Genomic DNA, 22801 nt, shown 5'->3' on the forward strand with positions numbered 1-22801 from the left:
CCTCATCTGTGTTTAATTGAGAAAAAAAACCTCTTACTGTCTTTTGAAGCGATCCTTAAACAGTCTAGGAGTCAGAAAAGGGCCAGACACTGGATGCCTACTGACATGACATCACAAAGACCTCATCTGTATTTAATTGAGAAAAAAAACCTCCTACTGTCTTTTGAAGCCATCCTTAAACAGTCTAGGAGTCAGAAAAGGGCCAGGGACTCAGGATGCCTACTGACATGACATCACAAAGACCTCATCTGTGTTTAATTGAGAAAAAAACCTCTTACTGTCTTTTGAAGCCATCCTTAAACAGTCTAGGAGTCAGAAAAGGGCCAGAGACACTGGATGCTTACTGACATGACATCACAAAGACCTCATCTGTGTTTAATTGAGAAAAAAAACCTCTTACTGTCTTTTGAAGCGATCCTTAAACAGTCTAGGAGTCAGAAAAGGGCCAGAGACACTGGATGCCTACTGACATGACATCACAAAGACCTCATCTGTGTTTAATTGAGAAAAAAAACCTCCTACTGTCTTTTGAAGCCATCCTTAAACAGTCTAGGAGTCAGAAAAGGGCCAGAGACACTGGAGGCCTACTCACATGACATCACAAAGACCTCATCTGTGTTTAATTGAGAAAAACAAACCTCTTACTGTCTTTTGAAGCGATCCTTAAACAGTCTAGGAGTCAGAAAAGGGACAGGGACACAGGAGGCATACTCACATGACATCACAAAGACCTCATCTGTGTTTAATTGGGGATAAAAACCTCTTACTGTCTTTTGAAGCGATCCTTAAACTATCTAGGAGTCAGAAAAGGGCCAGAGACACTGGATGCTTACTGACATGACATCACAAAGACCTCATCTGTGTTTAATTGAGAAGAAAAAAACCTTTTACTGCCTTTTGGGGCGATCTTTAAACAGACTAAAAGTTAGAAAAGGGCCAGAGACACTGGATACCTACTGACATGATATCACAAAGACCTCCCCTGTGTTTAATTGTGGAGAAAAAACCTCTTACTGCCTTTTGGGGCGATCTTTAAACAGACTAAAAGTTAGAAAAGGGCCAGAGACACTGGATACCTACTGACATGATATCACAAAGACTTCACCTTTGTTTAATTGAGAAGAAAAAAACCTCTTACTGCCTTTTGGGGCGATCTTTAAACAGCCTAGGAGTCAGAAAAGGGCCAGAGACACTGGAGGCCTACTGACATGACATCACAAAGACCTCATCTGTGTTTAATTGAGAAAAAAAACCTCTTACTGTCTTTTGAAGCGATCCTTAAACAGTCTAGGAGTCAGAAAAGGGCCAGAGACACTGGATGCCTACTGACATGACATCACAAAGACCTCATCTGTGTTTAATTGAGAAAAAAAACCTCCTACTGTCTTTTGAAGCGATCCTTAAACAGTCTAGGAGTCAGAAAAGGGCCAGAGACACTGGAGGCCTACTGACATGACATCACAAAGACCTCATCTGTGTTTAATTGAGAAAAAAACCCTCTTCCTGCTTTTGAAGCGATCCTTAAACAGTCTAGGAGTCAGAAAAGGGCCAGAGACACAGGATGCCTACTGACATGACATCACAAAGACCTCATCTGTGTTTAATTGAGAAAAAAAAACTCTTACTGTCTTTTGAAGCGATCCTTAAACAGTCTAGGAGTCAGAAAAGGGCCAGACACTGGATGCCTACTGACATGACATCACAAAGACCTCATCTGTATTTAATTGAGAAAAAAAACCTCCTACTGTCTTTTGAAGCCATCCTTAAACAGTCTAGGAGTCAGAAAAGGGCCAGAGACACTGGATGCCTACTGACATGACATCACAAAGACCTCATCTGTGTTTAATTGAGAAAAAAAACCTCTTACTGTCTTTTGAAGCGATCCTTAAACAGTCTACGAGTCAGAAAAGGGCCAGAGACACTGGATGCCTACTGACATGACATCACAAAGACCTCATCTGTGTTTAATTGAGAAAAAAAAACCTCCTACTGTCTTTTGAAGCGATCCTTAAACAGTCTAGGAGTCAGAAAAGGGCCAGAGACACTGGAGGCCTACTGACATGACATCACAAAGACCACATCTGTGTTTAATTGAGAAAAAAACCCTCTTACTGTCTTTTGAAGCGATCCTTAAACAGTCTAGGAGTCAGAAAAGGGCCAGAGACACTGGAGGCCTACTGACATGACATCACAAAGACCTCATCAGTGTTTAATTGAGAAAAAAAACCTCCTACTGTCTTTTGAAGCGATCCTTAAACAGTCTAGGAGTCAGAAAAGGGCCAGAGACACTGGAGGCCTACTGACATGACATCACAAAGACCACATCTGTGTTTAATTGAGAAAAAAACCCTCTTACTGTCTTTTGAAGCGATCCTTAAACAGTCTAGGAGTCAGAAAAGGGCCAGAGACACTGGAGGCCTACTGACATGACATCACAAAGACCTCATCAGTGTTTAATTGAGAAAAAAAACCTCCTACTGTCTTTTGAAGCGATCCTTAAACAGTCTAGGAGTCAGAAAAGGGCCAGAGACACTGGAGGCCTACTGACATGACATCACAAAGACCTCATCTGTGTTTAATTGAGAAAAAAACCCTCTTCCTGCTTTTGAAGCGATCCTTAAACAGTCTAGGAGTCAGAAAAGGGCCAGAGACACAGGATGCCTACTGACATGACATCACAAAGACCTCATCTGTGTTTAATTGAGAAAAAAAACCTCTTACTGTCTTTTGAAGCGATCCTTAAACAGTCTACGAGTCAGAAAAGGGCCAGAGACACTGGATGCCTACTGACATGACATCACAAAGACCTCATCTGTGTTTAATTGAGAAAAAAAACCTCCTACTGTCTTTTGAAGCGATCCTTAAACAGTCTAGGAGTCAGAAAAGGGCCAGAGACACTGGAGGCCTACTGACATGACATCACAAAGACCACATCTGTGTTTAATTGAGAAAAAAACCCTCTTACTGTCTTTTGAAGCGATCCTTAAACAGTCTAGGAGTCAGAAAAGGGCCAGAGACACTGGAGGCCTACTGACATGACATCACAAAGACCTCATCAGTGTTTAATTGAGAAAAAAAACCTCCTACTGTCTTTTGAAGCGATCCTTAAACAGTCTAGGAGTCAGAAAAGGGCCAGAGACACTGGAGGCCTACTGACATGACATCACAAAGACCACATCTGTGTTTAATTGAGAAAAAAACCCTCTTACTGTCTTTTGAAGCGATCCTTAAACAGTCTAGGAGTCAGAAAAGGGCCAGAGACACTGGAGGCCTACTGACATGACATCACAAAGACCTCATCAGTGTTTAATTGAGAAAAAAAACCTCCTACTGTCTTTTGAAGCGATCCTTAAACAGTCTAGGAGTCAGAAAAGGGCCAGAGACACTGGAGGCCTACTGACATGACATCACAAAGACCTCATCTGTGTTTAATTGAGAAAAAAACCCTCTTCCTGCTTTTGAAGCGATCCTTAAACAGTCTAGGAGTCAGAAAAGGGCCAGAGACACAGGATGCCTACTGACATGACATCACAAAGACCTCATCTGTGTTTAATTGAGAAAAAAAACCTCTTACTGTCTTTTGAAGCGATCCTTAAACAGTCTAGGAGTCAGAAAAGGGCCAGACACTGGATGCCTACTGACATGACATCACAAAGACCTCATCTGTATTTAATTGAGAAAAAAAACCTCCTACTGTCTTTTGAAGCCATCCTTAAACAGTCTAGGAGTCAGAAAAGGGCCAGGGACTCAGGATGCCTACTGACATGACATCACAAAGACCTCATCTGTGTTTAATTGAGAAAAAAACCTCTTACTGTCTTTTGAAGCCATCCTTAAACAGTCTAGGAGTCAGAAAAGGGCCAGAGACACTGGATGCTTACTGACATGACATCACAAAGACCTCATCTGTGTTTAATTGAGAAAAAAAACCTCTTACTGTCTTTTGAAGCGATCCTTAAACAGTCTAGGAGTCAGAAAAGGGCGAGAGACACTGGATGCCTACTGACATGACATCACAAAGACCTCATCTGTGTTTAATTGAGAAAAAAAACCTCCTACTGTCTTTTGAAGCCATCCTTAAACAGTCTAGGAGTCAGAAAAGGGCCAGAGACACTGGAGGCCTACTCACATGACATCACAAAGACCTCATCTGTGTTTAATTGAGAAAAACAAACCTCTTACTGTCTTTTGAAGCGATCCTTAAACAGTCTAGGAGTCAGAAAAGGGACAGGGACACAGGAGGCATACTCACATGACATCACAAAGACCTCATCTGTGTTTAATTGGGGATAAAAACCTCTTACTGTCTTTTGAAGCGATCCTTAAACTATCTAGGAGTCAGAAAAGGGCCAGAGACACTGGATGCTTACTGACATGACATCACAAAGACCTCATCTGTGTTTAATTGAGAAGAAAAAAACCTTTTACTGCCTTTTGGGGCGATCTTTAAACAGACTAAAAGTTAGAAAAGGGCCAGAGACACTGGATACCTACTGACATGATATCACAAAGACCTCCCCTGTGTTTAATTGTGGAGAAAAAACCTCTTACTGCCTTTTGGGGCGATCTTTAAACAGACTAAAAGTTAGAAAAGGGCCAGAGACACTGGATACCTACTGACATGATATCACAAAGACTTCACCTTTGTTTAATTGAGAAGAAAAAAACCTCTTACTGCCTTTTGGGGCGATCTTTAAACAGCCTAGGAGTCAGAAAAGGGCCAGAGACACTGGAGGCCTACTGACATGACATCACAAAGACCTCATCTGTGTTTAATTGAGAAAAAAAACCTCTTACTGTCTTTTGAAGCGATCCTTAAACAGTCTAGGAGTCAGAAAAGGGCCAGAGACACTGGATGCCTACTGACATGACATCACAAAGACCTCATCTGTGTTTAATTGAGAAAAAAAACCTCCTACTGTCTTTTGAAGCGATCCTTAAACAGTCTAGGAGTCAGAAAAGGGCCAGAGACACTGGAGGCCTACTGACATGACATCACAAAGACCTCATCTGTGTTTAATTGAGAAAAAAACCCTCTTCCTGCTTTTGAAGCGATCCTTAAACAGTCTAGGAGTCAGAAAAGGGCCAGAGACACAGGATGCCTACTGACATGACATCACAAAGACCTCATCTGTGTTTAATTGAGAAAAAAAACCTCTTACTGTCTTTTGAAGCGATCCTTAAACAGTCTAGGAGTCAGAAAAGGGCCAGACACTGGATGCCTACTGACATGACATCATGTCGGGAACCCGCTTGCTAACTGAAAAACAGGGTGCCCCTTTGAAGAAAACGTCACGCCAGGCCTGGTGAACGATACAACAGGAACAAGCTTTATTTCAGCAACGTGGAGTCCGCTGGTATGGAGTAAGAGCTTCCACCGAACTCCAGGTGGAAGCTCCCTTTTATACAAAACCCACCTCCTTAGGCTGTATTGCCCCACCCAGTACTTGCGGAGGGAACATGCTGATACAATCATGACTCATGCACATATGCGAGGTTTTCCGGGGTTCCTGATGGCCCATTTTCCTGGAACAAAGGGCCATCTCCGGGCCCTTGTCAAAAGGTGGAGGGGGACATTGAGGTTCTTTAGCGGCCATTGCCACCTCAACGATCGGGTGGGGCGCCCAGCTGCCGGCTTGCCTATGATCACCATGCCCTACCTCCGTGATCGCGGGCGCCTCTGATGGCGGGGTTCGGTCCCGTTCCCAAGCCACCAAGGACCGAACCACGACATTCTGCCCCCCCAAAGGTCCATTCTCCAACCCCCCGGGGCGGCCAGGATACCGCTTGTGGAAACGTTCAGTGAGTCGGGGCGCAAGGACGTCCGCTGCCCAGACCCATTCCCGGTCCCCCAAAGCGAAGTCCTTCCATTCTACGAGGTACTGCAACTTCCCCCTGTGGAGTCTAGAGTCCAGGATATCCGCCACCTCGTGGTGCTCCCCCCCCGGCAGGACCTCGGGCGCTGGCGGGGAAAACACGGGGTGCCAAACGTCACCGTCCGGAGTTTTTTTTAGAAGGCTCACGTGAAAGACGGGATGGATGTGCCGGAGGTTCTTGGGGAGCTTGAGCTTGACCGAAACTTCGTTGATCGGGGCCAAGACCTCGAAAGGCCCCAAAAACCGAGGGCCTAGCTTCTTGCTGGGCAAATTCAACCGTAGGTTCCGGGTGGAAAGGTAAACTCGATCCCCCGGTCGGATCTCCTCAGCTGGTCGTCTCTTCCGGTCGGCGTCCTCTTTCTGCGCTGCCTTGACTTTGTGGAGCTGCTCCTGCAGCGACTTCCAGCAGCTCCCGGCACGCTTCCCCCACTCGCGAAGGTCGGCCGATTCCCGGGCGGGGACCTCTCCAAGCTCCGGGAAGTGTCTCAGGTCTGTCCCGTAGACGACGGCAAAAGGCGACATCTCCGTGCTGCTGTGGTCTGCGTTGTTGTACGCGAACTCGGCCAGGGGGAGCAGGGGCACCCAGGTGTCTTGATGATAGGAACCGAAACACCGCAAGTACTGCTCCAGTACTTGATTAACCCGCTCGGTCTGCCCGTCCGTCTGGGGGTGGTAAGCGGAGCTCAGCCCTTGCTCGATGTCTAACAGGCGCAGGAAAGCTTGCCAAAACCGGGACACGAATTGTGAGCCCCGATCGGAAATCACCTTGTCCGGCAGCCCGTGCAGTCGGAACACGTGATCCAGGAACATCCGAGCCAACTGTGAAGCACTGGGGACACTGGCGCAAGGAATGAAATGGGCCTGTTTGGAAAATAGATCTACCACCACCCAGATCACCGTTTTCCCCTTGCTGGGAGGCAAGTCTGTTATAAAGTCCATGGAGATCACTGACCACGGCCGGGTCGGGACCTCGAGCGGGTGCAGCAGACCTTTCGGCTTGCCAACCCCCGGCTTGCAGGTCAGGCAGACAGGACAACCACTGACGTAAGCTTTTGTGTCCCGCCGCAGACTGGGCCACCAAAACCGCCACCTCCTGAAACAGAAGGTCCTGCAACACCTCATTAATTAGACTCATGAAAACCCCAGGTGCCCCGCTTAAGCCGAACGGCATCACTTTAAATTCGAATTGTCCCAATTGACAGTTAAACGCTGTTTTCCACTCATCCCCCTCCCGGATGCGTACCCGGTAGTACGCCTCCCTTAGGTCCAGTTTAGTGAACAGAGTCCCTTTGCCCAGCCGGGCCAGCAAATCCGGGATCAGCGGGAGGGGGTAAGCGTTCCCCGCTGCGATGGCGTTGAGGCCCCGGTAGTCCTGGCACAGCCGTCGGGACCCATCCTTTTTCCGGACGAACAAGACTGGAGCTCCCATGGGACTGGAAGCGGGCCGGATGAAACCTCGGGCCAGATTTTTATCCAAAAACTCCCGGAGGTCCTTGAGCTCACCCTCACTCATCTTGTAGATGCGCCCTTTGGGTAGTACCGCCCCCTCTGGGATGTTGATAGCGCAGTCCGTGCGGCGGTGTGGGGGTAGCTCGTCCGCTTCCCGCTCGCTGAAAACGGCTGCGAGGTCTCGGTACTCTGGCGGGACCTCGGGCTCTGGTTTCTCCTGCTGCGCCGCCGCCGCTCCCCTGGGACGCGCCGCCGTCCTCTTGTGGCTGGAATTCTCGTGGGGGACCCGATGCCGTGCACCCACCGTCAAGTCGAACTTCAGGGTCCCCGCCCGCCAGTCCACCACGGGGTTGTGTTCCTTCAGCCAATCCAGGCCCAACACCGCCCGATATCCCGCTACGGGGACCTGGATCAGCCACCGCAGCTCTTGGTGGTCCCCTATGTGGATGGCGATAGGACCCACCTCTTCCCCGAAAGGTCCCCCCTGAATCGGGCTGCCGTCCATCTGGACGAAAACCAGGGGAACCTTCCGAATGCGCTTCGGTAGCCCCAAAGCCCGGGCTATCTGGGGATGGACCATGCTGTGGTCGCATCCAGAGTCCAAAAGAGCCTCCCCCACCCAACTTAGTCCGTTCTCCGGGTTCCGGAGCTCTAAAATTACCACGTTCGGAGGTCGCGCCTCATGCTGCAGGGGTTTTCCCTCGCACCGCGGGACCTGCTGCCCGGCGCCGTCTACAGCAGGTCCTGGCCGTTTCCCGTCGCCTGGGCGCTTCCCGGTTCGTTGCGGAGGTCCTCCGCCCGGCGTGCCTGCTGGGGGCGTGTCGCACCTCCCCCCTGGGAGAGCCCGCGGTCCTCCCCCCCTTGCCGTTGGCACGCTGCTGCGAAATGTCCTGACCCCCCGCATTTCAGGCACAGACCTTCCCGGCGTCTCCTTTCCCGCTCGGGGTTCGGGGGTCGTTTGGGGCGAGAGTTGTCGGGGCCCGGTCTCGGCGCCTCGGCTGACCCGCCTTTGGCCTCCCGGGGGGGTGCGGCGGCCCAACCCAGGCTGGCTTCCAGCTTGGCGACCACAAAACACCACCCCTCCAGTGTAGACAGATCTTCTTCCGTCCCCTTGATCACGGCCCATTCCCTGAGCTTCGGGTTAAGGCCCTCCCGGAAGTACTCGATTTGGGTCTCCTCGTTCCAGGAGAACACCTTGCCTGCTTCCCTCCGGAAAATGTCTATATAGTCCATAACCCCCCTAGTACCCTGTCGAAGTCCCTTGATCCGACTCTTTGCCTTGTCCTCAGCCTGGGGGTCCTGGAATCGTCGGCGGAGCGCGACCACGAAGTCCTGCAGGTCCCGAGTTGCCGGGTCGCCGCGCTCGGCCAACCCTAGGTACCACTGACCCGCCTTGCCCTGGAGACACGATGCCACCCCCCAGACCAAGTCCTCGGAGTCCTCATACCGGTCTCCATACCTCCGGGCATGCGTCAGCGCGTGGAGGAGGAACTGCGGGAGGTCGTCCGGCGTCCCGTCGAAACGCGCCTTAAGCTCTGGGGGGGAACGTTTTGGAGAGTAGTCCGACCCCCTCCGGATCCGGGATTCTCGGCGTCCGCCGTCTCGTCCTGCTCCGCTCCACCGGCTACCAACTTGCCCAACGACGCCGTGCCGCCCCCTGCCTTGCACGTCGCTCCTGCGTTGGTCCGGCTCTCGCCGCCCCGTTGGCTCACCCGCTCCCCCGAGATCCTCTGCTATCTCGCCTCTCCGCTGGCCGTCTCGCCTACTCGGGACTGAAAACTGCTCCGGGTCGGGGTCCGGGGCCCGCTCACCAGTACCGGGCTCGTCCTCGTCGCTGGAGACGTCCTCACTCGACGCGATCCCCTCCGCCGTTGTATTACCAGTCCCCCCGGGCCCGGCCCGAGCTTGCTCACGGGCTTCAGCTGCCTGCAAGCGCCTGGCCAAGTCCGCCATGGCCCGCCGCAGGTCCTCTAGGGATTCCTCAGGTCCTACCGGGCGAAGCGCCTGCCTCAGCTGGGTGTCCCAGGTTGGGGCCAACCCCCCAGACCTCGGCGCGCTCCCCGCCGTGCTTGGGAAACCCATGGCCCGGCGCCTTCCCTTGGCCGCCGCTGCCGAGGGTCTCGGGGTCCCGGACAGCTGCTCCTGGCCCCCCGATTTTCGGAGGAAATCTCCCGGGGACATTAAACTCATGTTCCCGGGGTTCGTGGGGGTCGAGACCGCCCCGTTGCTTGAAAGCGCCATCTCTGGATCCGTCCCGATAAGCGCTCGGATGCGATGCCGACCCTGGAGTTCGGTGGGAAGCTCTTACGATGTCGGGAACCCGCTTGCTAACTGAAAAACAGGGTGCCCCTTTGAAGAAAACGTCACGCCAGGCCTGGTGAACGATACAACAGGAACAAGCTTTATTTCAGCAACGTGGAGTCCGCTGGTATGGAGTAAGAGCTTCCACCGAACTCCAGGTGGAAGCTCCCTTTTATACAAAACCCACCTCCTTAGGCTGTATTGCCCCACCCAGTACTTGCGGAGGGAACATGCTGATACAATCATGACTCATGCACATATGCGAGGTTTTCCGGGGTTCCTGATGGCCCATTTTCCTGGAACAAAGGGCCATCTCCGGGCCCTTGTCAAAAGGTGGAGGGGGACATTGAGGTTCTTTAGCGGCCATTGCCACCTCAACGATCGGGTGGGGCGCCCAGCTGCCGGCTTGCCTATGATCACCATGCCCTACCTCCGTGATCGCGGGCGCCTCTGATGGCGGGGTTCGGTCCCGTTCCCAAGCCACCAAGGACCGAACCACGACACATCACAAAGACCTCATCTGTATTTAATTGAGAAAAAAAACCTCCTACTGTCTTTTGAAGCCATCCTTAAACAGTCTAGGAGTCAGAAAAGGGCCAGAGACACTGGATGCCTACTGACATGACATCACAAAGACCTCATCTGTGTTTAATTGAGAAAAAAAACCTCTTACTGTCTTTTGAAGCGATCCTTAAACAGTCTACGAGTCAGAAAAGGGCCAGAGACACTGGATGCCTACTGACATGACATCACAAAGACCTCATCTGTGTTTAATTGAGAAAAAAAACCTCCTACTGTCTTTTGAAGCGATCCTTAAACAGTCTAGGAGTCAGAAAAGGGCCAGAGACACTGGAGGCCTACTGACATGACATCACAAAGACCACATCTGTGTTTAATTGAGAAAAAAACCCTCTTACTGTCTTTTGAAGCGATCCTTAAACAGTCTAGGAGTCAGAAAAGGGCCAGAGACACTGGAGGCCTACTGACATGACATCACAAAGACCTCATCAGTGTTTAATTGAGAAAAAAAACCTCCTACTGTCTTTTGAAGCGATCCTTAAACAGTCTAGGAGTCAGAAAAGGGCCAGAGACACTGGAGGCCTACTGACATGACATCACAAAGACCACATCTGTGTTTAATTGAGAAAAAAACCCTCTTACTGTCTTTTGAAGCGATCCTTAAACAGTCTAGGAGTCAGAAAAGGGCCAGAGACACTGGAGGCCTACTGACATGACATCACAAAGACCTCATCAGTGTTTAATTGAGAAAAAAAACCTCCTACTGTCTTTTGAAGCGATCCTTAAACAGTCTAGGAGTCAGAAAAGGGCCAGAGACACTGGAGGCCTACTGACATGACATCACAAAGACCACATCTGTGTTTAATTGAGAAAAAAACCCTCTTACTGTCTTTTGAAGCGATCCTTAAACAGTCTAGGAGTCAGAAAAGGGCCAGAGACACTGGATGCCTACTGACATGACATCACAAAGACCTCATCAGTGTTTAATTGAGAAAAAAAACCTCCTACTGTCTTTTGAAGCGATCCTTAAACAGTCTAGGAGTCAGAAAAGGGCCAGGGACTCAGGATGCCTACTGACATGACATCACAAAGACCTCATCTGTGTTTAATTGAGAAAAAAAACCTCTTACTGTCTTTTGAAGCGATCCTTAAACAGTCTAGGAGTCAGAAAAGGGCCAGAGACACTGGATGCTTACTGACATGACATCACAAAGACCTCATTTGTGTTTAATTGAGAAGAAAAAAACCTTTTACTGCCTTTTGGGGCGATCTTTAAACAGACTAAAAGTTAGAAAAGGGCCAGAGACACTGGATACCTACTGACATGATATCACAAAGACCTCCCCTGTGTTTAATTGAGAAGAAAAAAACCTCTTACTGCCTTTTGGGGCCATCTTTAAACAGTCTAAAAGTTAGAAAAGGGCCAGAGACACTGGATACCTACTGACATAATATCACAAAGACCTCACCTTTGTTTAATTGAGAAGAAAAAAACCTCTTACTGCCTTTTGGGGCGATCTTTAAACAGCCTAGAGGTCAGAAAAGGGCCAGAGACACTGGAGGCCTACTGACATGACATCACAAAGAACTCATCTGTGTTTAATTGAGAAAAAAAACCTCTTACTGTCTTTTGAAGCGATCCTTAAACAGTCTAGGAGTCAGAAAAGGGCCAGAGACACTGGATGCCTACTGACATGACATCACAAAGACCTCATCTGTGTTTAATTGAGAAAAAAAAACCTCTTACTGTCTTTTGAAGCGATCCTTAAACAGTCTAGGAGTCAGAAAAGGGCCAGGGACACAGGAGTCCTACTGACATGACATCACAAAGACCTCATCTGTGTTTAATTGGGGATAAAAACCTCTTACTGTCTTTTGAAGCGATCCTTAAACTATCTAGGAGTCAGAAAAGGGCCAGAGATACTGGATGCCTACTGACATGACATCACAAAGACCTCATCTGTGTTTAATTGAGAAAAAAAACCTCTTTCTGTCTTTTGAAGTGATCCTTAAACAGTCTAGGAGTCAGAAAAGGGCCAGAGAAACTGGATGCCTACTGACATGACATCACAAAGACCTCATCTGTGTTTAATTGAGAAAAAAAAAACCTCTTACTGCCTTTTGGGGCGATCTTTAAACAGACTAAAAGTCAGAAAAGGGCCAGAGACACTGGATACCTACTGACCTGACATCACAAAGACCTCACCTGTGTTTAATTGAGAAGAAAAAAACCTCTTAATGTCTTTTGAAGCGATCCTTAAATAGTCTAGGAGTCAGAAAAGGTCCAGAGACACTGGAGGCCTACTGACATGACATCACAAAGATCTCATCTGTGTTTAATTGAGAAAAAAAACCTCTTACTGTCTTTTGAAGCGATCCTTAAACAGTCTAGGAGTCAGAAAAGGGCCAGAGACACTGGAGGCCTACTGACATGACATCACAAAGACCTCATCTGTGTTTAATTGAGAAAAAAAACCTCTTACTGTCTTTTGAAGCGATCCTTAAACAGTCTAGGAGTCAGAAAAGGGCCAGAGACACTGGATGCCTACTGACATGACATCACAAAGACCTCATCTGTGTTTAATTGAGAAAAAAAAACCTCTTTCTGTCTTTTGAAGTGATCCTTAAACAGTCTAGGAGTCAGAAAAGGGCCAGAGACACTGGATGCCTACTGACATGACATCACAAAGACCTCATCTGTGTTTAATTGAGAAAAAAAAAAACCTCTTACTGCCTTTTGAAGCGATCCTTAAACTATCTAGGAGTCAGAAAAGGGCCAGAGATACTGGATGCCTACTGACATGACATCACAAAGACCTCATCTGTGTTTAATTGAGAAAAAAAACCTCTTACTGTCTTTTGAAGCGATCCTTAAACAGTCTAGGAGTCAGAAAAGGGCCAGAGACACTGGATGCTTACTGACATGACATCACAAAGACCTCATTTGTGTTTAATTGAGAAGAAAAAAACCTTTTACTGCCTTTTGGGGCGATCTTTAAACAGACTAAAAGTTAGAAAAGGGCCAGAGACACTGGATACCTACTGACATGATATCACAAAGACCTCCCCTGTGTTTAATTGAGAAGAAAAAAACCTCTTACTGCCTTTTGGGGCCATCTTTAAACAGTCTAAAAGTTAGAAAAGGGCCAGAGACACTGGATACCTACTGACATAATATCACAAAGACCTCACCTTTGTTTAATTGAGAAGAAAAAAACCTCTTACTGCCTTTTGGGGCGATCTTTAAACAGCCTAGGGGTCAGAAAATGGCCAGAGACACTGGAGGCCTACTGACATGACATCACAAAGAACTCATCTGTGTTTAATTGAGAAAAAAAACCTCTTAATGTCTTTTGAAGCGATCCTTAAACAGTCTAGGAGTCAGAAAAGGGCCAGAGACACTGGATGCCTACTGACATGACATCACAAAGACCTCATCTGTGTTTAATTGAGAAAAAAAACCTCTTACTGTCTTTTGAAGCGATCCTTAAACAGTCTAGGAGTCAGAAAAGGGCCAGAGACACTGGATGCTTACTGACATGACATCACAAAGACCTCATTTGTGTTTAATTGAGAAGAAAAAAACCTTTTACTGCCTTTTGGGGCGATCTTTAAACAGACTAAAAGTTAGAAAAGGGCCAGAGACACTGGATACCTACTGACATGTTATCACAAAGACCTCCCCTGTGTTTAATTGTGGAGAAAAAACCTCTTACTGCCTTTTGGGGCCATCTTTAAACAGACTAAAAGTTAGAAAAGGGCCAGAGACACTGGATACCTACTGACATGATATCACAAAGACCTCACCTTTGTTTAATTGAGAAGAAAAAAACCTCTTACTGCCTTTTGGGGCGATCTTTAAACAGCCTAGGAGTCAGAAAAGGGCCAGAGACACTGGAGGCCTACTGACATGACATCACAAAGACCTCATCTGTGTTTAATTGAGAAAAAAAACCTCTTACTGTCTTTTGAAGCGATCCTTAAACAGTCTAGGAGTCAGAAAAGGGCCAGAGACACTGGAGGCCTACTGACATGACATCACAAAGACCTCATCTGTGTTTAATTGAGAAAAAAAAACCTCTTACTGCCTTTTGGGGCGATCTTTAAACAGACTAAAAGTCAGAAAAGGGCCAGAGACACTGGATACCTACTGACCTGACATCACAAAGACCTCACCTGTGTTTAATTGAGAAGAAAAAAACCTCTTAATGTCTTTTGAAGCGATCCTTAAACAGTCTAGGAGTCAGAAAAGGGCCAGAGACACTGGATGCCTACTGACATGACATCACAAAGACCTCATCTGTGTTTAATTGAGAAAAAAAAACCTCTTTCTGTCTTTTGAAGTGATCCTTAAACAGTCTAGGAGTCAGAAAAGGGCCAGAGACACTGGATGCCTACTGACATGACATCACAAAGACCTCATCTGTGTTTAATTGAGAAAAAAAAAAACCTCTTACTGCCTTTTGGGGCGATCTTTAAACAGACTAAAAGTCAGAAAAGGGCCAGAGACACTGGATGCCTACTGACATGACATCAGAAAGACCTTATCTGTGTTTAATTGAGGAAAAAAAAACTCTTACTGCCTTTTGGGGCGATCTTTAAACAGACTAAAAGTCAGAAAAGGGCCAGAGACACTGGATACCTACTGACCTGACATCACAAAGACCTCACCTGTGTTTAATTGAGAAGAAAAAAAACTCTTAATGTCTTTTGAAGCGATCCTTAAACAGTCTAGGAGTCAGAAAAGGGCCAGAGACACTGGAGGCCTACTGACATGACATCACAAAGACCTCATCTGTGTTTAATTGAGAAAAAAAACCTCTTACTGTCTTTTGAAGCGATCCTTAAACAGTCTAGGAGACAGAAAAGGGCCAGAGACGCAGGATGCCTACTGACATGACATCACAAAGACCTCATCTGTGTTTAATTGAGAAAAAAACCTCTTAATGTCTTTTGAAGCGATCCTTAAACAGTCTAGGAGACAGAAAAGGGCCAGAGACACTGGAGGCCTACTGACATGACATCACAAAGACCTCATCTGTGTTTAATTGAGAAAAAAAACCTCTTACTGTCTTTTGAAGCGATCCTTAAACAGTCTAGGAGTCAGAAAAGGGCCAGAGACACTGGAGGCCTACTGACATGACATCACAAAGATCTCATCTGTGTTTAATTGAGAAAAAAAACCTCTTACTGTCTTTTGAAGCGATCCTTAAACAGTCTAGGAGTCAGAAAAGGGCCAGAGACACTGGAGGCCTACTGACATGACATCACAAAGACCTCATCTGTGTTTAATTGAGAAAAAAAACCTCTTACTGTCTTTTGAAGCGATCCTTAAACAGTCTAGGAGTCAGAAAAGGGCCAGAGACACTGGATGCCTACTGACATGACATCACAAAGACCTCATCTGTGTTTAATTGAGAAAAAAAAACCTCTTTCTGTCTTTTGAAGTGATCCTTAAACAGTCTAGGAGTCAGAAAAGGGCCAGAGACACTGGATGCCTACTGACATGACATCACAAAGACCTCATCTGTGTTTAATTGAGAAAAAAAAAAACCTCTTACTGCCTTTTGAAGCGATCCTTAAACTATCTAGGAGTCAGAAAAGGGCCAGAGATACTGGATGCCTACTGACATGACATCACAAAGACCTCATCTGTGTTTAATTGAGAAAAAAAACCTCTTACTGTCTTTTGAAGCGATCCTTAAACAGTCTAGGAGTCAGAAAAGGGCCAGAGACACTGGATGCTTACTGACATGACATCACAAAGACCTCATTTGTGTTTAATTGAGAAGAAAAAAACCTTTTACTGCCTTTTGGGGCGATCTTTAAACAGACTAAAAGTTAGAAAAGGGCCAGAGACACTGGATACCTACTGACATGATATCACAAAGACCTCCCCTGTGTTTAATTGAGAAGAAAAAAACCTCTTACTGCCTTTTGGGGCCATCTTTAAACAGTCTAAAAGTTAGAAAAGGGCCAGAGACACTGGATACCTACTGACATAATATCACAAAGACCTCACCTTTGTTTAATTGAGAAGAAAAAAACCTCTTACTGCCTTTTGGGGCGATCTTTAAACAGCCTAGGGGTCAGAAAATGGCCAGAGACACTGGAGGCCTACTGACATGACATCACAAAGAACTCATCTGTGTTTAATTGAGAAAAAAAACCTCTTAATGTCTTTTGAAGCGATCCTTAAACAGTCTAGGAGTCAGAAAAGGGCCAGAGACACTGGATGCCTACTGACATGACATCACAAAGACCTCATCTGTGTTTAATTGAGAAAAAAAACCTCTTACTGTCTTTTGAAGCGATCCTTAAACAGTCTAGGAGTCAGAAAAGGGCCAGAGACACTGGATGCTTACTGACATGACATCACAAAGACCTCATTTGTGTTTAATTGAGAAGAAAAAAACCTTTTACTGCCTTTTGGGGCGATCTTTAAACAGACTAAAAGTTAGAAAAGGGCCAGAGACACTGGATACCTACTGACATGATATCACAAAGACCTCCCCTGTGTTTAATTGTGGAGAAAAAACCTCTTACTGCCTTTTGGGGCCATCTTTAAACAGACTAAAAGTTAGAAAAGGGCCAGAGACACTGGATACCTACTGACATGATATCACAAAGACCTCACCTTTGTTTAATTGAGAAGAAAAAAACCTCTTACTGCCTTTTGGGGCGATCTTTAAACAGCCTAGGAGTCAGAAAAGGGCCAGAGACACTGGAGGCCTACTGACATGACATCACAAAGACCTCATCTGTGTTTAATTGAGAAAAAAAACCTCTTACTGTCTTTTGAAGCGATCCTTAAACAGTCTAGGAGTCAGAAAAGGGCCAGAGACACTGGAGGCCTACTGACATGACATCACAAAGACCTCATCTGTGTTTAATTGAGAAAAAAAAACCTCTTACTGCCTTTTGGGGCGATCTTTAAACAGACTAAAAGTCAGAAAAGGGCCAGAGACACTGGATACCTACTGACCTGACATCACAAAGACCTCACCTGTGTTTAATTGAGAAGAAAAAAACCTCTTAATGTCTTTTGAAGCGATCCTTAAACAGTCTAGGAGTCAGAAAAGGGCCAGAGACACTGGATGCCTACTGACATGACATCACAAAGACCTCATCTGTGTTTAATTGAGAAAAAAAAACCTCTTTCTGTCTTTTGAAGTGATCCTTAAACAGTCTAGGAGTCAGAAAAGGGCCAGAGACACTGGATGCCTACTGACATGACATCACAAAGACCTCATCTGTGTTTAATTGAGAAAAAAAAAAACCTCTTACTGCCTTTTGGGGCGATCTTTAAACAGACTAAAAGTCAGAAAAGGGCCAAAGACACTGGATGCCTACTGACATGACATCAGAAAGACCTTATCTGTGTTTAATTGAGGAAAAAAAAACTCTTACTGCCTTTTGGGGCGATCTTTAAACAGACTAAAAGTCAGAAAAGGGCCAGAGACACTGGATACCTACTGACCTGACATCACAAAGACCTCACCTGTGTTTAATTGAGAAGAAAAAAAACTCTTAATGTCTTTTGAAGCGATCCTTAAACAGTCTAGGAGTCAGAAAAGGGCCAGAGACACTGGAGGCCTACTGACATGACATCACAAAGACCTCATCTGTGTTTAATTGAGAAAAAAAACCTCTTACTGTCTTTTGAAGCGATCCTTAAACAGTCTAGGAGACAGAAAAGGGCCAGAGACGCAGGATGCCTACTGACATGACATCACAAAGACCTCATCTGTGTTTAATTGAGAAAAAAACCTCTTAATGTCTTTTGAAGCGATCCTTAAACAGTCTAGGAGACAGAAAAGGGCCAGAGACACTGGAGGCCTACTGACATGACATCACAAAGACCTCATCTGTGTTTAATTGAGAAAAAAAACCTCTTACTGTCTTTTGAAGCGATCCTTAAACAGTCTAGGAGTCAGAAAAGGGCCAGAGACACAGGATGCCTACTCACATGACATCACAAAGACCTCATCTGTGTTTAATTGGGGATAAAAACCTCTTACTGTCTTTTGAAGCGATCCTTAAACTATCTAGGAGTCAGAAAAGGGCCAGAGACACTGGATGCTTACTGACATGACATCACAAAGACCTCATCTGTGTTTAATTGAGAAGAAAAAAACCTTTTACTGCCTTTTGGGGCGATCTTTAAACAGACTAAAAGTTAGAAAAGGGCCAGAGACACTGGATACCTACTGACATGATATCACAAAGACCTCCCCTGTGTTTAATTGTGGAGAAAAAACCTCTTACTGCCTTTTGGGGCCATCTTTAAACAGACTAAAAGTTAGAAAAGGGCCAGAGACACTGGATACCTACTGACATGATATCACAAAGACTTCACCTTTGTTTAATTGAGAAGAAAAAAACCTCTTACTGCCTTTTGGGGCGATCTTTAAACAGCCTAGGAGTCAGAAAAGGGCCAGAGACACTGGAGGCCTACTGACATGACATCACAAAGACCTCATCTGTGTTTAATTGAGAAAAAAAACCTCTTACTGTCTTTTGAAGCGATCCTTAAACAGTCTAGGAGTCAGAAAAGGGCCAGAGACACTGGATGCCTACTGACATGACATCACAAAGACCTCATCTGTGTTTAATTGAGAAAAAAAACCTCCTACTGTCTTTTGAAGCGATCCTTAAACAGTCTAGGAGTCAGAAAAGGGCCAGAGACACTGGATGCCTACTGACATGACATCACAAAGACCTCATCTGTGTTTAATTGAGAAAAAAAACCTCCTACTGTCTTTTGAAGCGATCCTTAAACAGTCTAGGAGTCAGAAAAGGGCCAGAGACACTGGAGGCCTACTGACATGACATCACAAAGACCTCATCTGTGTTTAATTGAGAAAAAAACCCTCTTCCTGCTTTTGAAGCGATCCTTAAACAGTCTAGGAGTCAGAAAAGGGCCAGAGACACAGGATGCCTACTGACATGACATCACAAAGACCTCATCTGTGTTTAATTGAGAAAAAAAACCTCTTACTGTCTTTTGAAGCGATCCTTAAACAGTCTAGGAGTCAGAAAAGGGCCAGACACTGGATGCCTACTGACATGACATCACAAAGACCTCATCTGTATTTAATTGAGAAAAAAAACCTCCTACTGTCTTTTGAAGCCATCCTTAAACAGTCTAGGAGTCAGAAAAGGGCCAGAGACACTGGATGCCTACTGACATGACATCACAAAGACCTCATCTGTGTTTAATTGAGAAAAAAAACCTCTTACTGTCTTTTGAAGCGATCCTTAAACAGTCTAGGAGTCAGAAAAGGGCCAGAGACACTGGATGCCTACTGACATGACATCACAAAGACCTCATCTGTGTTTAATTGAGAAAAAAAACCTCCTACTGTCTTTTGAAGCGATCCTTAAACAGTCTAGGAGTCAGAAAAGGGCCAGAGACACTGGAGGCCTACTGACATGACATCACAAAGACCACATCTGTGTTTAATTGAGAAAAAAACCCTCTTACTGTCTTTTGAAGCGATCCTTAAACAGTCTAGGAGTCAGAAAAGGGCCAGAGACACTGGAGGCCTACTGACATGACATCACAAAGACCTCATCAGTGTTTAATTGAGAAAAAAAACCTCCTACTGTCTTTTGAAGCGATCCTTAAACAGTCTAGGAGTCAGAAAAGGGCCAGAGACACTGGAGGCCTACTGACATGACATCACAAAGACCACATCTGTGTTTAATTGAGAAAAAAACCCTCTTACTGTCTTTTGAAGCGATCCTTAAACAGTCTAGGAGTCAGAAAAGGGCCAGAGACACTGGAGGCCTACTGACATGACATCACAAAGACCTCATCAGTGTTTAATTGAGAAAAAAAACCTCCTACTGTCTTTTGAAGCGATCCTTAAACAGTCTAGGAGTCAGAAAAGGGCCAGAGACACTGGATGCTTACTGACATGACATCACAAAGACCTCATTTGTGTTTAATTGAGAAGAAAAAAACCTTTTACTGCCTTTTGGGGCGATCTTTAAACAGACTAAAAGTTAGAAAAGGGCCAGAGACACTGGATACCTACTGACATGATATCACAAAGACCTCCCCTGTGTTTAATTGAGAAGAAAAAAACCTCTTACTGCCTTTTGGGGCCATCTTTAAACAGTCTAAAAGTTAGAAAAGGGCCAGAGACACTGGATACCTACTGACATAATATCACAAAGACCTCACCTTTGTTTAATTGAGAAGAAAAAAACCTCTTACTGCCTTTTGGGGCGATCTTTAAACAGCCTAGAGGTCAGAAAAGGGCCAGAGACACTGGAGGCCTACTGACATGACATCACAAAGAACTCATCTGTGTTTAATTGAGAAAAAAAACCTCTTACTGTCTTTTGAAGCGATCCTTAAACAGTCTAGGAGTCAGAAAAGGGCCAGAGACACTGGATGCCTACTGACATGACATCACAAAGACCTCATCTGTGTTTAATTGAGAAAAAAAAACCTCTTACTGTCTTTTGAAGCGATCCTTAAACAGTCTAGGAGTCAGAAAAGGGCCAGGGACACAGGAGTCCTACTGACATGACATCACAAAGACCTCATCTGTGTTTAATTGGGGATAAAAACCTCTTACTGTCTTTTGAAGCGATCCTTAAACTATCTAGGAGTCAGAAAAGGGCCAGAGACACTGGATGCCTACTGACATGACATCACAAAGACCTCATCTGTGTTTAATTGAGAAAAAAAACCTCTTTCTGTCTTTTGAAGTGATCCTTAAACAGTCTAGGAGTCAGAAAAGGGCCAGAGACACTGGATGCCTACTGACATGACATCACAAAGACCTCATCTGTGTTTAATTGAGAAAAAAAAAAACCTCTTACTGCCTTTTGGGGCGATCTTTAAACAGACTAAAAGTCAGAAAAGGGCCAGAGACACTGGATACCTACTGACCTGACATCACAAAGACCTCACCTGTGTTTAATTGAGAAGAAAAAAACCTCTTAATGTCTTTTGAAGCGATCCTTAAATAGTCTAGGAGTCAGAAAAGGTCCAGAGACACTGGAGGCCTACTGACATGACATCACAAAGACCTCATCTGTGTTTAATTGAGAAAAAAAACCTCTTACTGTCTTTTGAAGCGATCCTTAAACAGTCTAGGAGTCAGAAAAGGGCCAGAGACACTGGAGGCCTACTGACATGACATCACAAAGACCTCATCTGTGTTTAATTGAGAAAAAAAAACCTCTTACTGCCTTTTGGGGCGATCTTTAAACAGACTAAAAGTCAGAAAAGGGCCAGAGACACTGGATACCTACTGACCTGACATCACAAAGACCTCACCTGTGTTTAATTGAGAAGAAAAAAACCTCTTAATGTCTTTTGAAGCGATCCTTAAACAGTCTAGGAGTCAGAAAAGGGCCAGAGACACTGGATGCCTACTGACATGACATCACAAAGACCTCATCTGTGTTTAATTGAGAAAAAAAAACCTCTTTCTGTCTTTTGAAGTGATCCTTAAACAGTCTAGGAGTCAGAAAAGGGCCAGAGACACTGGATGCCTACTGACATGACATCACAAAGACCTCATCTGTGTTTAATTGAGAAAAAAAAAAACCTCTTACTGCCTTTTGGGGCGATCTTTAAACAGACTAAAAGTCAGAAAAGGGCCAGAGACACTGGATGCCTACTGACATGACATCAGAAAGACCTCATCTGTGTTTAATTGAGGGAAAAAAAATTCTTACTGCCTTTTGGGGCGATCTTTAAACAGACTAAAAGTCAGAAAAGGGCCAGAGACACTGGATACCTACTGACCTGACATCACAAAGACCTCACCTGTGTTTAATTGAGAAGAAAAAAAACTCTTAATGTCTTTTGAAGCGATCCTTAAACAGTCTAGGAGTCAGAAAAGGGCCAGAGACACTGGAGGCCTACTGACATGACATCACAAAGACCTCATCTGTGTTTAATTGAGAAAAAAAACCTCTTACTGTCTTTTGAAGCGATCCTTAAACAGTCTAGGAGACAGAAAAGGGCCAGAGACGCAGGATGCCTACTGACATGACATCACAAAGACCTCATCTGTGTTTAATTGAGAAAAAAACCTCTTAATGTCTTTTGAAGCGATCCTTAAACAGTCTAGGAGACAGAAAAGGGCCAGAGACACTGGAGGCCTACTGACATGACATCACAAAGACCTCATCTGTGTTTAATTGAGAAAAAAAACCTCTTACTGTCTTTTGAAGCGATCCTTAAACAGTCTAGGAGTCAGAAAAGGGCCAGAGACACAGGATGCCTACTGACATGACATCACAAAGACCTCATCTGTGTTTAATTGAGAAAAAAAACCTCTTAATGTCTTTTGAAGCGATCCTTAAACAGTCTAGGAGACAGAAAAGGGCCAGAGACACTGGAGGCCTACTGACATGACATCACAAAGACCTCATCTGTGTTTAATTGAGAAAAAAAACCTCTTACTGTCTTTTGAAGTGATCCTTAAACAGTCTAGGAGACAGAAAAGGGCCAGAGACACAGGATACCTACTGACCTGACATCACAAAGACCTCACCTGTGTTTAATTGAGAAGAAAAAAAACTCTTAATGTCTTTTGAAGCGATCCTTAAACAGTCTAGGAGACAGAAAAGGGCCAGAGACACAGGATGCCTACTGACATGACATCACAAAGACCTCATCAGTG

The sequence above is a fragment of the Paroedura picta genome, chromosome 17 (genome assembly GCF_049243985.1).
Source record: "Paroedura picta isolate Pp20150507F chromosome 17, Ppicta_v3.0, whole genome shotgun sequence".
Classification (NCBI taxonomy): Eukaryota; Metazoa; Chordata; class Lepidosauria; order Squamata; family Gekkonidae; genus Paroedura; species Paroedura picta.